The 11,667-nt window shown below is 37.8% G+C and overlaps 1 pseudogene; it reads left to right on the top strand.

The window, feature by feature from the left end:
- Nucleotides 1-7,617: 7,617 nt before the first annotated feature.
- LOC110288806 (U7 snRNA-associated Sm-like protein LSm11 pseudogene) overlaps nucleotides 7,618-11,667 on the top strand; it is a 33,055-nt pseudogene continuing 29,005 nt past the window's right edge.

Below are 11,667 nucleotides of genomic sequence, written 5' to 3'. Positions count from 1 at the left end.
ATGGGTGTTGAAATGTCTGACCTCATTCATCTGTTAAGTCCCATGACTGAAGAAATTGATGTGAACTCATGATGTAATACTCAATTTGTACAATAATGATGAACCTAGAAAAAAAGAAAGAACCTGTCTGAAGTTAAGAAGCCTGCCTCCTCTTTTTGCTCTTTCTGCAGCTCCTCCTTTGTTTCCATCTCTCTTATGCTCTGTTCTGCTATTTTCTGCTATCTTCTATTTTGCTTCTCCTTTGCTTCTCCTCTATTCTCCTTTTACATCCTTAATTCTGCTCTTCTTCTATTTCTCTCATCATATGCTCAACTTCTCATTTTTGTAATGCTTTTGCCTCTTTAATGTCATCATTCCTAGGTTCTTTTTGTACCTTTTTAGATTACATGGTATTCCAAAAGTTCACAACAAGTTCCAACATAAATTCAAATCACAAATATAATAAGAAGTTACAACAGAGATGTTTACATGTGTTTCCATTTAAAGTGGTTATCTAACTAGACATTCATTATCTATTACTAGCTCCACAGTTTCATTGAGAGTCTAAAACTAATTCTTGTGTCTAAGCTAACATGGTATGTCAAAAGGCAAACTATTATTAAACTTTTGTATAGATAAACCTAGCCAATATTTTATCTTCTGTCCTTGCACTTACAATAAATTGTTTGTTCCTTTTATGACTATTAGTTAATGGTTTTATGGCCTAAAGAATGTATAAAGAATGTATTCCTAAATTTGTAAATCTTTATGCCTGCGTTCTATCTAGTGCAATTAGCTCATGACACATGAAGACTGGAAAAGTTCTAATTGAAATTTTCAGATCACAGAGGGCCTTAATTGCAGGGCTCAATAATTATTACTATAAACTTAGGAATTCTTATGGAATCATCATTAGTAATTAAGAAATCATTTATTTGTCTATATCACATCAAAACAAGGCAGTACATCTTGTAATATGGTGGGCTAATGCCTGGGGATTGTTATATTAAATTAATAATGACAGGAAAAGGCATATATATATATATGTGTGTGTGTATGTGCATATATATATATATATATATATATATATATATATATATATTATATAGCAAGAATCAATCCTAAGATTAGTCTCTTAGGTCCTTGCCTCCAGAGCTCATTCATCACAGTCTATACAAAATAGTGGACATCTTGGGAAAATCACCTGCTAGGCTTAGCCTTTTCTAGATGGCTCCTAACAACTTTTAATGACTTAGGCGAATTCCTGAGACTCCTTTAATTTCCCTCTACCAGTTGTGTCATCTTCTGGGGTAAACCAGGATCTTACTAAACATGCAGTTTCCTTTGGAAGCATTGATAAAATTTCCATCTGTGATGATCTTTCTCTTTGTAGAATGCACACTGGTGAGAGTCCAACCTCTGGAATCTCCATGGTTTCACTAATCAGGAGGACAAATGACTTACCAGAGCTATAGGATCCTTTTACAGGTGTCCTATCATCATGTGAGACCTAGCAGACATGGGAGAAAAGGCCAAAACAGAGGGTTCCTTTTAGCCTCCAAGTACAGTTATTGAACACCAGAAGTACAGCAGAACAAAATGTGGCTTAAATTTTACCTGCTGTATAACAGATAAATCTTGGAAAAGATAGATTTTTCTACTTAGAAGCGTGATAAACTCAGGAGAAACTAAAATCAATTATTTGACAAAACATAAAAGATCTTTTCTTTAAACAAGTTTTTGCAAACCCATACTATTTTTAAGTTGTAACTTTCATAAATCTTCTTGTGACACACTTAAAAACTTTGTTTTTTCCCTAATCATTTTGGAATAATCCTTTATCTTTAGAATAAAAAACCTTTATATAAATCCTTTATCATCTAAAAGTATTTTATTTTTTTCTTAATCTTATTTTGCCAAAGTAGATTTTTATATATATTTTATATTTAAATTTTATATAATTTTAAATTTAAATTTTTAAGTTTTTGAGAATTTCATACATGTGCCTTCTATGCTTCCATTAAACCTAATAATCTCCTATTATATTATCATATATAGGTACATATATGTAAATGTATACATACACAAAACCTACTGAGTCCATTTAGTGTTAGTTATATGTACATGTGTTTAGGGCTGACCACTTGGAATCAGGTAATCTATCATGGAGCTTGTCCCTAGAGAAAACTGAGTCTCCTTCTGTAGTGGTTTTGAATGAGAAAGTTTTCCCATAGGACATTTGAACACTTCATCCCTAATTGGTGGTACTTTTATGGGAGGTTTATAAGGTGTATCCTTGCTGGAGGAAGTATGTCACCAGGAACAGGCTTTGAGATTAAAAGCCTTGCACCATTTCTAGTTCACTCTCTCTGTTTCAGGAATGTGGTCCAAGTTATTAGCTCCCAGCTTTTGCTCCTGCCACCATGCCTGCTGCAATGCTGTCCCATGCCATTATAGACTCTAACTCTCTGAAACTATAAGCCAGATAAACTCTTTCTTCTTTAAGTACCTTGGGCATGGTGTTTTATCATGGCAACAGAAAAATAACTAATATAAAAAAGGCAGCCATTGATTGCCTTATAGTTCTTCATAAAGCAGCAGGACCTTGTGGAAATTCCCCAAGCCACATTAGTATGTGGACTGTCGTCATTATGTAAGTCTTTTTTAGGCAACTGTATTATTTAGTTAACATGGGCACAGCTTTTCTCTCATATAGCTAGAAGATACTAGCTAACAGTAAGCATACTGGTCCTCTGCCTCTTACAATCTTTTTGTCCCCTCCTCTGTGATTTTCCCTGTAATTTTAATGTAAGAGTTGTATTTTAGTTGTATCAATTGGAGTTGCTTACCTCATGGTTGTTTATTCTTTGAATTTTGACCAGTTATAGGTCTCTGTAATAGTCTCCACCTGTTACAAAACGAAGCTTTTGTGATGAAGGTGACAGCAATACTTACCTACGGGTATAACAATAAGCATTTAGAGTTCAGTTAGAATTCAGTTAGTTTAGGAAAGTGACAGTAGTAGGTTCTCATCTAGAGTCTATGATCTTGCCAGCTGTAGATTAGGTTTATAGTACCAGGCACAAATTAGCTCCTATAGAGCAGATATTGAGTCTAATTAGACAGCAGTTGATTAACCTTAAAATAAAAGTGCCACTGTGACACAGCTGGGGTTATCGTGCCAAGGTGACCATTGCTGTGATTCAGGTTTTACAGCTGGCTAGGATTACTGATTACTTTTCTCCCTTGGTATCTTGCATAGCATCTTCCAATAGTGTTACAGCTAGTCTTCAAGGTACAGGCTTCCATGTAGGTTCATTTGGATTCCTCTGGGTGCTGTGTCCAAAGTGTATGACATCTTAGCAATGGAGTCTTGCCTTCAAGTTCTGTGATGCAACAAAGGGCAATGGTTAATATGCTTTTGGGAGTCACTTGGACTCTCTCAACCAACAATACCAAGGGATGTTTCCAATAACTTGCACTAAAGTCTTTACGGGGACCGTTATCACCGGAAGTAAAAGATGACTCCACTTAAACTGTGTGTATGGTTTTCTATTTTCAAAATTTTATTACATAGTTTCTTCATTTACATTTCAAATGCTATCCCGAAAAGGTCCTATACCCTCCCCTTGCCCTGCTCCCCTATCCACCCACTCCCACTTCTTGGCCCTGGCATTACCCTGTACTGGCCATTGATGGCTAGGCTATCTTCTGCTATATATGCAGCTAGAGACACAAGCTCTGGGGGTACTGGTAAGTTCATATTGTTGTTCCACCTATAGGGTTGCAAACCCCTTCAGTTCCTTGGGTAATTTCTCTAGCTCCTCCATTGGGGGCCCTGTGTTCCATCCAATAGATGACTATGAGTATCCACTTCTGTATTTGCCAGGCACTGGCATAGCCTCACAAGAGAGAGCTATATCAGAGCACTGTCAGCAAAATCTTGCTGGCATAGGCAATAGTGTCTGGGTTTGGTGGTTGCATATGGGATGGATCCCCGAATGGGGCAGTCTCTGCATGGTCCTTCCTTTCATCTCAGCTCCAAACTTTGTCTACAAGTTTCAGTGTCTCTGGTTTTATGTGGAGTACCTTGATACACTTAGACTTGACCTTAGTACAAGTAGATAAGAGTGGATCAATTCGCATTCTTCTACATGATAACCACCAGTTGTGCCAGAACCATTTGTTGAAAATGCTGTCTTTTTTCCACTGGATGCTTTTAGCTCCTTTGTCAAAGATCAAGTGACCATAGGTGAGTGGATTCATTTCTGAGTCTTCAATTCTATTCCATTGATCTACCTGTCTGTCGCTGTACCAGTGCCATGCTGTTTTTATCACAGATACTCTGTAGTAAACCTTGAGATCAGGCATGGTGATTCCACCAGAGGTTCTTTTATTGTCGAGAATAGATTTTGCTATCCTAGGTTTTTTACTATTCCAGATGAATTTGCAAATTGCCCTTTCTAACTCAGTGAAGAATTGAGTTGGAATTTTGATGGGGATTGCATTGAATCTGTAGATTGCTTTTGGCAAGATAACAATTTTTTCTATATTAATCCTGCCAATCCATGAGCATGGGAGATCTTTCCATCTTCTGAGATCTTCTATGATTTCTTTCTTCAGAGACTTGAAGTTCTTATCATACAGATCTCTCACTTCGTTAGTTAGAGTCACACCAAGGTATTTTATATTATTTGTGACTATTATGAAGGTTGTTGCTTCCCTAATTTCTTTCTCAGCCTGTTAATCCTTTGTGTAGAGAAAGACCATTGATTTGTTGACCGTTCCCACAGGTCCAGTTATTCGAGGGTCTCAAGGGGACCTTCTCCTAAGAACCAAATGGGGGGAAGAGAAGGATGGACACCAAGTGCGAGAAACGACACGTAAACAGTCTGAGAAGCATCAGGGTGTCTCTGTATTCAGAAAGGCTCACGGCTTAAATGCACAAGCAAAAGGGGAAGTACTTTTCAGCAGGAGGGGTGGGGCAGTAGAAATGTACAAGTAAAAGGGGAAGTACAGGTACTTCTCAGCAGGAGGGGTGGGGCAGTGGAAAATTTTCTTTTGGCAGCTACACAGGGAAGCAGGAACTTGGTGGTATCAGGGTGTGGTCATGACATCTGGCACTGACTTAGGGCTGGAACATTCTGTGGTTGTTCTCAGAGCGGTGCGTCGGTGGCCCACTTTTGACCCCCTTTTCTTCTGGGGGGGGAGATCAGGAAACTTGTGTTGTCTTAATAGCTCCCAACAATTTGTTTGAGTTAATTTTATATTGAGCTACTGCACTGAAGCTGTTTATCAGGTATAGGAGCTGTCTGGTGGAAATTTTAGGGTCACTTATATATACTATCATACCATCTGCAAATAGTGATATTTTGACTTCTTCCTTTCCAATTTGTATCCTCTTGACCTCCTTTTGTTGTCTAATTGCTCTGGCTAGGACTTCGAGTACTATATTGAATAGGTAGGGAGAAAATGGGCAGCTTTGTCTAGTCCCTGATTTTAGTAGGATTGCTTCAATTTTCTCTCCATTTACTTTGATGTTGGCTACTGGTTTGCTGTAGGTTGCTTTTATTATGTTTAGGTATGGGCCTTGAATTTCTGATGTTTCCAAGACTTTTATCATGAATGGATGTTGGATTTCATCAAATGCTTTATCAGCATCTAACAAGATGATCATGTGGTTTTTTCTTTGAGTTTGTTTATATAGTGGATTATGTTGATGGATTTCCGTATATTAAACCATCCCTGCATCCCTGGAATGAAGCTTACTTGATCATGATGGATGATTGTTTTGATGTGTTCTTGGATTCAGTTAGAGAGAATTTTATTGAGTATTTTCGCATAGACATTCATAAGGGAAACTGGTCTGAAGTTCTCTATCTTTGTTGGGTCTTTATGTGGTTTAGGTATCAGAGTAATTGTGGCCTCGTAGAATGAATTGGGTAGAGTACCTTCTGTTTCTATTTTCTGGAATATGTTTGAGAAGAACTGGAGTTAGGTCTTCTTTGAAGGTCTGATAGAACTCTGTACTAAACCCATATGGTCCTGGGCTTTTTTTGGTTGGGAGACTATTAATGACCTCTTCTATTTCTTTACAGGATATAGGACTGTTTAGATCATTAATCGGATTGTGATTTAAATTTGGTACCTGGTATCTGTCTAGAAATTTATCCATTTCATCCAGGTTCTCCAGTTTTGTTGAGTATAGCCTTTTGTAGAAGGATCTGATGGTGTTTTGGATTTCTTCAGGATCTGTTGTTATGTCTCCCTTTTCATTTCTGATTTTGTTAATTAGGATGTTGTCCCTGTGCGCTCTAGTGCATCTAGCTAAGGGTTTATCTATCTTGTTGATTTTCTCAAAGAACCAACTCCTCGTTTGGTTAATTCTTTGAATAGTTCTTCTTGTTTCCACTCAGTTGATTTTGCCCCTGAGTTTGATTATTTCCTGCCGTCTACTCCTCTTGGGTGAATTTTCTTCCTTTTTTTTCTAGAGCTTTTAGATGTGTTGTCAAGCTGGTAGTGTGTGCTCTCTCCAGTTTCTTTTTGGAGTGGGCAGGTGTTCTCATCCCAATTAATATAAAATAATTCCCCACAGATATATCTACCGGCCAATTTAATGTAGGTTGTGAATTCCTTGCCAGGTAATTCTAGATTATGTCAAGTTGATAATTAAAAATTAACCAACACAGTTATTTAAGAACCAAGATGTTGATATCTTCTCAGCCACATTGATCCTTATTAATCATCAGGTTAGGCTCTTTGTGTTTAAAATTAAAAAAAAAAAACTACTTTATTTACATTGAGTCATATCTTTGAGATTGCAGATTTTGTATTTAAAATTGCTTAATGTTATTTAAATAAAAGTTCTGAACAACAGTTTAAAGTTGGCAAAAGTTAAAAATCTTCAGTATTAGGCTGGAGACATTTCTCAGTGTTTAAGAGCTGCTCTTCCAGTGAACCTGGGTTCAATTCTCAGCATCTATGTGGTGGCTCACAATTGTCTGTAACTCCAGTTCCATGGGATCTGGTGCCATTTTCTGATCTCCAGAGGCACCAGGCATTCAATTCGTGCACACGGATACATGCAGGCAAAACACTTGTATACAAAAAATGAAATAAAAAAATTTTAAACATCTACAGTATTTTTAAAATATAGATTTATGTGTGACTGTGTGTATACATTATTTACAAGTATATATATTTTAAAATTGTTTACATAGTACCAAATTGGCATATAACATATTTGTAAATTGAAGTTGTTAAATTAGCCAAAATTCCTTTTAGTTCACAATATAATTGGAGTTTAAAGGAAAAAGCTACTGAACAGTCCCAATAGCCCTATGAGGTTAAGTTGTTCATAAATTTCAAAATGCATTCAAAGAGATGGTGAAGGAAAGAAAAAAGAAATTTAATTGATGTGGTGACATTGGGGGAACCAATTAACAGACCCAAAACTCTGAAGTCTGTCTGTCTTTGGGATAAAGACACGACATTTAAAGTTAAGTAAGTAATTTAAACAAAGCATAAGATATGCAGGCCTATATAAGAGGTGGTTTATGTGATAATTTTCTTAATTCTAGTTCTACAAGATGGTTCAAATAAATCCCTGCTTTGACAGAGTAGACCAGTTCTTAGAAAATGACTGATGCTGTTCGTGGGCACAACTGTGTCCTCATGGATAATTATCCTCATCTGGGAGATGGTCATGCAAAGTTCTCAGGTTCTACTGTTCTTAGAATCCAGGAACTGGGTCAGTGGCTTATTTTTGTCCTTTTAATGTTCCTAGAGTAATTAATATGTTTGCCTAAATGGTATGCAAGTATGACAAAAAAGGAGATAAGCACAAAAGTAAGAATAGAGATGCCAGAAGCTTATTTTACTTTAGATACCTCATCACCCCAAATGCAAAGCAAATGCTCTTTAACAAAACAAATTTCTAAATATTTGTTATAATAAGGTTTAAATCTTTAACAAATTGGATAATTAGAACTTGTTGCTTTAAAAAAAAACTTCAGGTCTATTAACATGTTTTACATGTGTTTCAGATGTTGTTTCCTGTGTTTCATTAAAATATAAAGTTGTTTTATTGAGGATAAATGTTTTATAAATTTTGTAAAGACAAAAGGTAGACAAGGAGAAACTGTGAAGTAATAAAAGAGATACAAAGTGTTATAAATACAAAAGGAGTAGAGGGACAAATGAGAAATAAGTACCACTAAGGGTAGTTAAAAAACCATAGAGAAACGTTATTTTATAAGCTTGTTTAAAACATACACGTCCAGCACCTGGTCACTTTGGGCACGGAATCAGCAGACACCCCCCACGGTCCCCAGAGGACTCTCCACGTGATCTTAGGATCACTGGTGAGTGGAACAAAACATCGGTTCCAATCCAATCATGCAGGACCTGAGACAGCAGCAGGGAAGCAGAAAACTGGCCTGTCCAGGGGCACAAGTCCCTTCCGGTCAGCACCAGCTCTGGGTCACCTTGGGTTCTAATTGGCAGACACCCCCATGGTCCCCAGAGGACTCTCCATGCAATCTTATGATCAGTGGAAGACAACATCTGTTCCAAACCAATTATGACGGGCCTGTGACAGCAGGAACAAGGACACAGGTGCCCTGCCTGACCAGAGACACGGGTTCCTTCTGATTTGTACTGGTTTACCTTGGTTTCAAAGAGACCAGACAGCTCCACAGTCCTCAAAGTATACACCACTTCCAGGCACTGTAACACACCCAGGATCTTAGGATAACAGCATCCCAGGATAACAGGAGTTTGATCACATCAGGATTTCAGGGTCTCAGAGGAAGCTTGACTGCCAAGAACTCTGACACACATAGTGTAGAGAATTCTCAAAAGGCTAAATATAAATCTATTATATGACTGAGTCATACTGTTACTTTGCTGAATATGTCCAAAGGACTTGACATCCTACTCCACAGTTACTTGCTCAGCTGTGTTTTTAGCCACTGTACTTACAAATAGATAGGAAATAGAGACATGCTGAATGCCCTTCAACTGACAAATGGATAGTGAGAATGTAGTACATATACAGTATGGAATGCTACTCAGATGTAAAGAAATATGAAATCATGATCTTTGCAGGTAAATGACTAAAACTAGAAAAGATCCTATTAAGTGAGGTAGCCCAAACACACAAAAGTAAACCTTGCATGTTCTCTCCCATCTGAGGCTCCTAGCTTCAAAGCTTTAGAAAAGAGTATTTAACCTGATGTAACTGCAGAAACCAAGAAATTAAAAGGAGACCATTGCACAGGGTTGGGGGAAGGGAAGCATAGAGAAGCAACAAAAAGGAGAATAGTGGGGTATAGGATATCTGATTGGAGAAAGAGAAGAAATGGGGTGAATGCTCTAATTAGGGAAGCAAATGAAGATAAATACAGAACAAAGAGAAAGGAAGGTATCATAGTTAGGGATTTACCACTGTGAACAAACACCATGATCAAGGCAACTCTTATAAGAACAACATTTAATTGGGGCTGGCTTACAGGTTCAGAGGTTAACTCCACTATCTGCAAGGCAGGAGCATGGCAGCATCCAGGCAGGCATTGTGCAGGAGGAGCTGAGAGTTCTACATTTTCATCTGAAGACTGCTAGTGGAAGACTGGTTTACATGGTGCTAGGATGCTGGTCTTAAAGTTCACACCCACAGTGACACACCTACTCCAAGAGGGCCACACCTCCTAATAGTTCCACTCCCTGGGCCAAACATATTCAAACCATCACAGAGGGTAACATAAATGTAAGGATATTTGAAAAAGTTATAAGAAATCATATTACTTATCTAACTAAAGATACCAACAATACACACACACATATAGATTAAATAAAAATTTCTCATCTGGACAAAGAACCCCCAGGAGCCACTGACTATCTAACATTAGATACCATCTTTTGAATTGTTTGTCAGGGTTGTCCAAAGAGACTACCAAAACATTATAGGCTATTGTTGCTCTTGGCTTGGACCCAGATAAACCTGAGCTGTATTGAACCTGAATGACTTCTTGAAGACTATCTTTCATAGTACCAGAAGGCACTATGCAAGCTTCCAAGGGAAGAAAGAAACCAACAGTCCTACCCAGCTATGGTACCAATGAACCACAACAAAGACCAGCATGGCACAATAACCCTAAAGATTCAGAAGTGGTGCACATAATTTAGTGGTAACTAATAGCTCTCTAATTGGACTTAAGATCACTCAACAAGAGATAAATCATGCCTGTTACTAGAAACTTAGCCAATGACCCAGGACTAAAGTCATGGATCTTGAAGGAAAATGTATAACTACCACTTTACTATGTAGTGAGTTACTGAGCTATAGCTATGTCATCACATGAAAGGATTCTTAAGAATACTTTAGGTTCTAAAACCAACTTGGATAAAACTGGTCTCTGGTCACTTTGATAAATAAATGCCTGTGGTAAATTGGTCTCTGGACCAGCCATAAATTCTTATACAATGTGACCCTGAGCTAAAAGTAACTGCTTGATCATGAAACTACCTTCTCTCCATATTCTATAAATAGCACTTGCTTGCTGCAGACATTCAAAATTGCCTGTGGTGATTTAAATACACTTGGCCCAGGGAGTGGGACTATTAGGAGGTATGCCCTTGTGGGAGGAAGTGTATCACTGTGGGGGTGGGCTTTGAGACCTTCCTAGCTGTCCATGAGACAGTATTATCCTGGGTGCCTTTGGAACAAGATGTAGAACTCTCAGCTCCTACTTCCAAAACCCTACCTGCCTGGATGCTGCTATGCTTTCTGACTTGATGATACTGGATTGAGCCTCTGAACCTGTAAGCCAACCCCAATTAAATGTTGTCCTATAAGTGTTTATTTGGTCATGGTGTCTCTGTTCAGAGCAATGGAAACCCTAAATAAGACATGGACTTTCTGTATATGGCACAGTCTCTGGTTTCTTGTTTTTAAAAACTTGAATGTACTGGATGTCAATGCTCACAACTCTGCTTGGGACAGCCTGGCTGGTGGTGACTAAAAGTCTATTTGGCTTCTTCAGGCATCTTTGAAGTTTTTTCCTTCCAGTATCTAATAGCAACTAAACCAACATAAACCTTAACTACATATTATGTGTATATAGATATAGGATCAATACACCCATAGATAGGTGTAGTCCTCATGAATGAGGATGTTGCCACTCATAGGTATGATTGAGGAGAGAGGTTTTATTGGAGATATTGTTGATTCCACTGAGCAAGAATGAAGCCCACTACCTAAATTAAAGCCAATTACACAAGTTTCGTTTACTATGCATAGGACTGACTATTGTGGGATTTGAGAGAGCAATGTGGGGTTTCCGACCTCCTTTTATAGGTAAAAATTGCAAACCAGGGATTTTTCAAAAGAATTTGTAACATAAAAACTTGGCAAGCAAATTTTACAGGTAAAATTATATATCATCTTGGTAGAATATCTCAAGGTATCTCAAGATTCCTTGTCAGAACATCTTATCTTATCAGGGTAGAGTTCATGGTATGCTCAAAGTGTGAGTCAAACTCCATAGGGTGGGGAACATATCAAATTCCAGAAACAGGTTAAAGTTCTGTCAAATTTGATTTTTGCAGCAAAAAGAAATGAACTTATTTTGACCTTATAATAAATTGGCTTTGAACCTTCACAGAGGCTATCTGGTTCATCAATATGAG

This window comes from Mus caroli, unplaced genomic scaffold (genome assembly GCF_978045245.1).
Source record: "Mus caroli unplaced genomic scaffold, Mus_caroli_1 scaffold_5, whole genome shotgun sequence".
Classification (NCBI taxonomy): Eukaryota; Metazoa; Chordata; class Mammalia; order Rodentia; family Muridae; genus Mus; species Mus caroli.
This window is presented reverse-complemented; position numbering and strand designations above follow the sequence as displayed.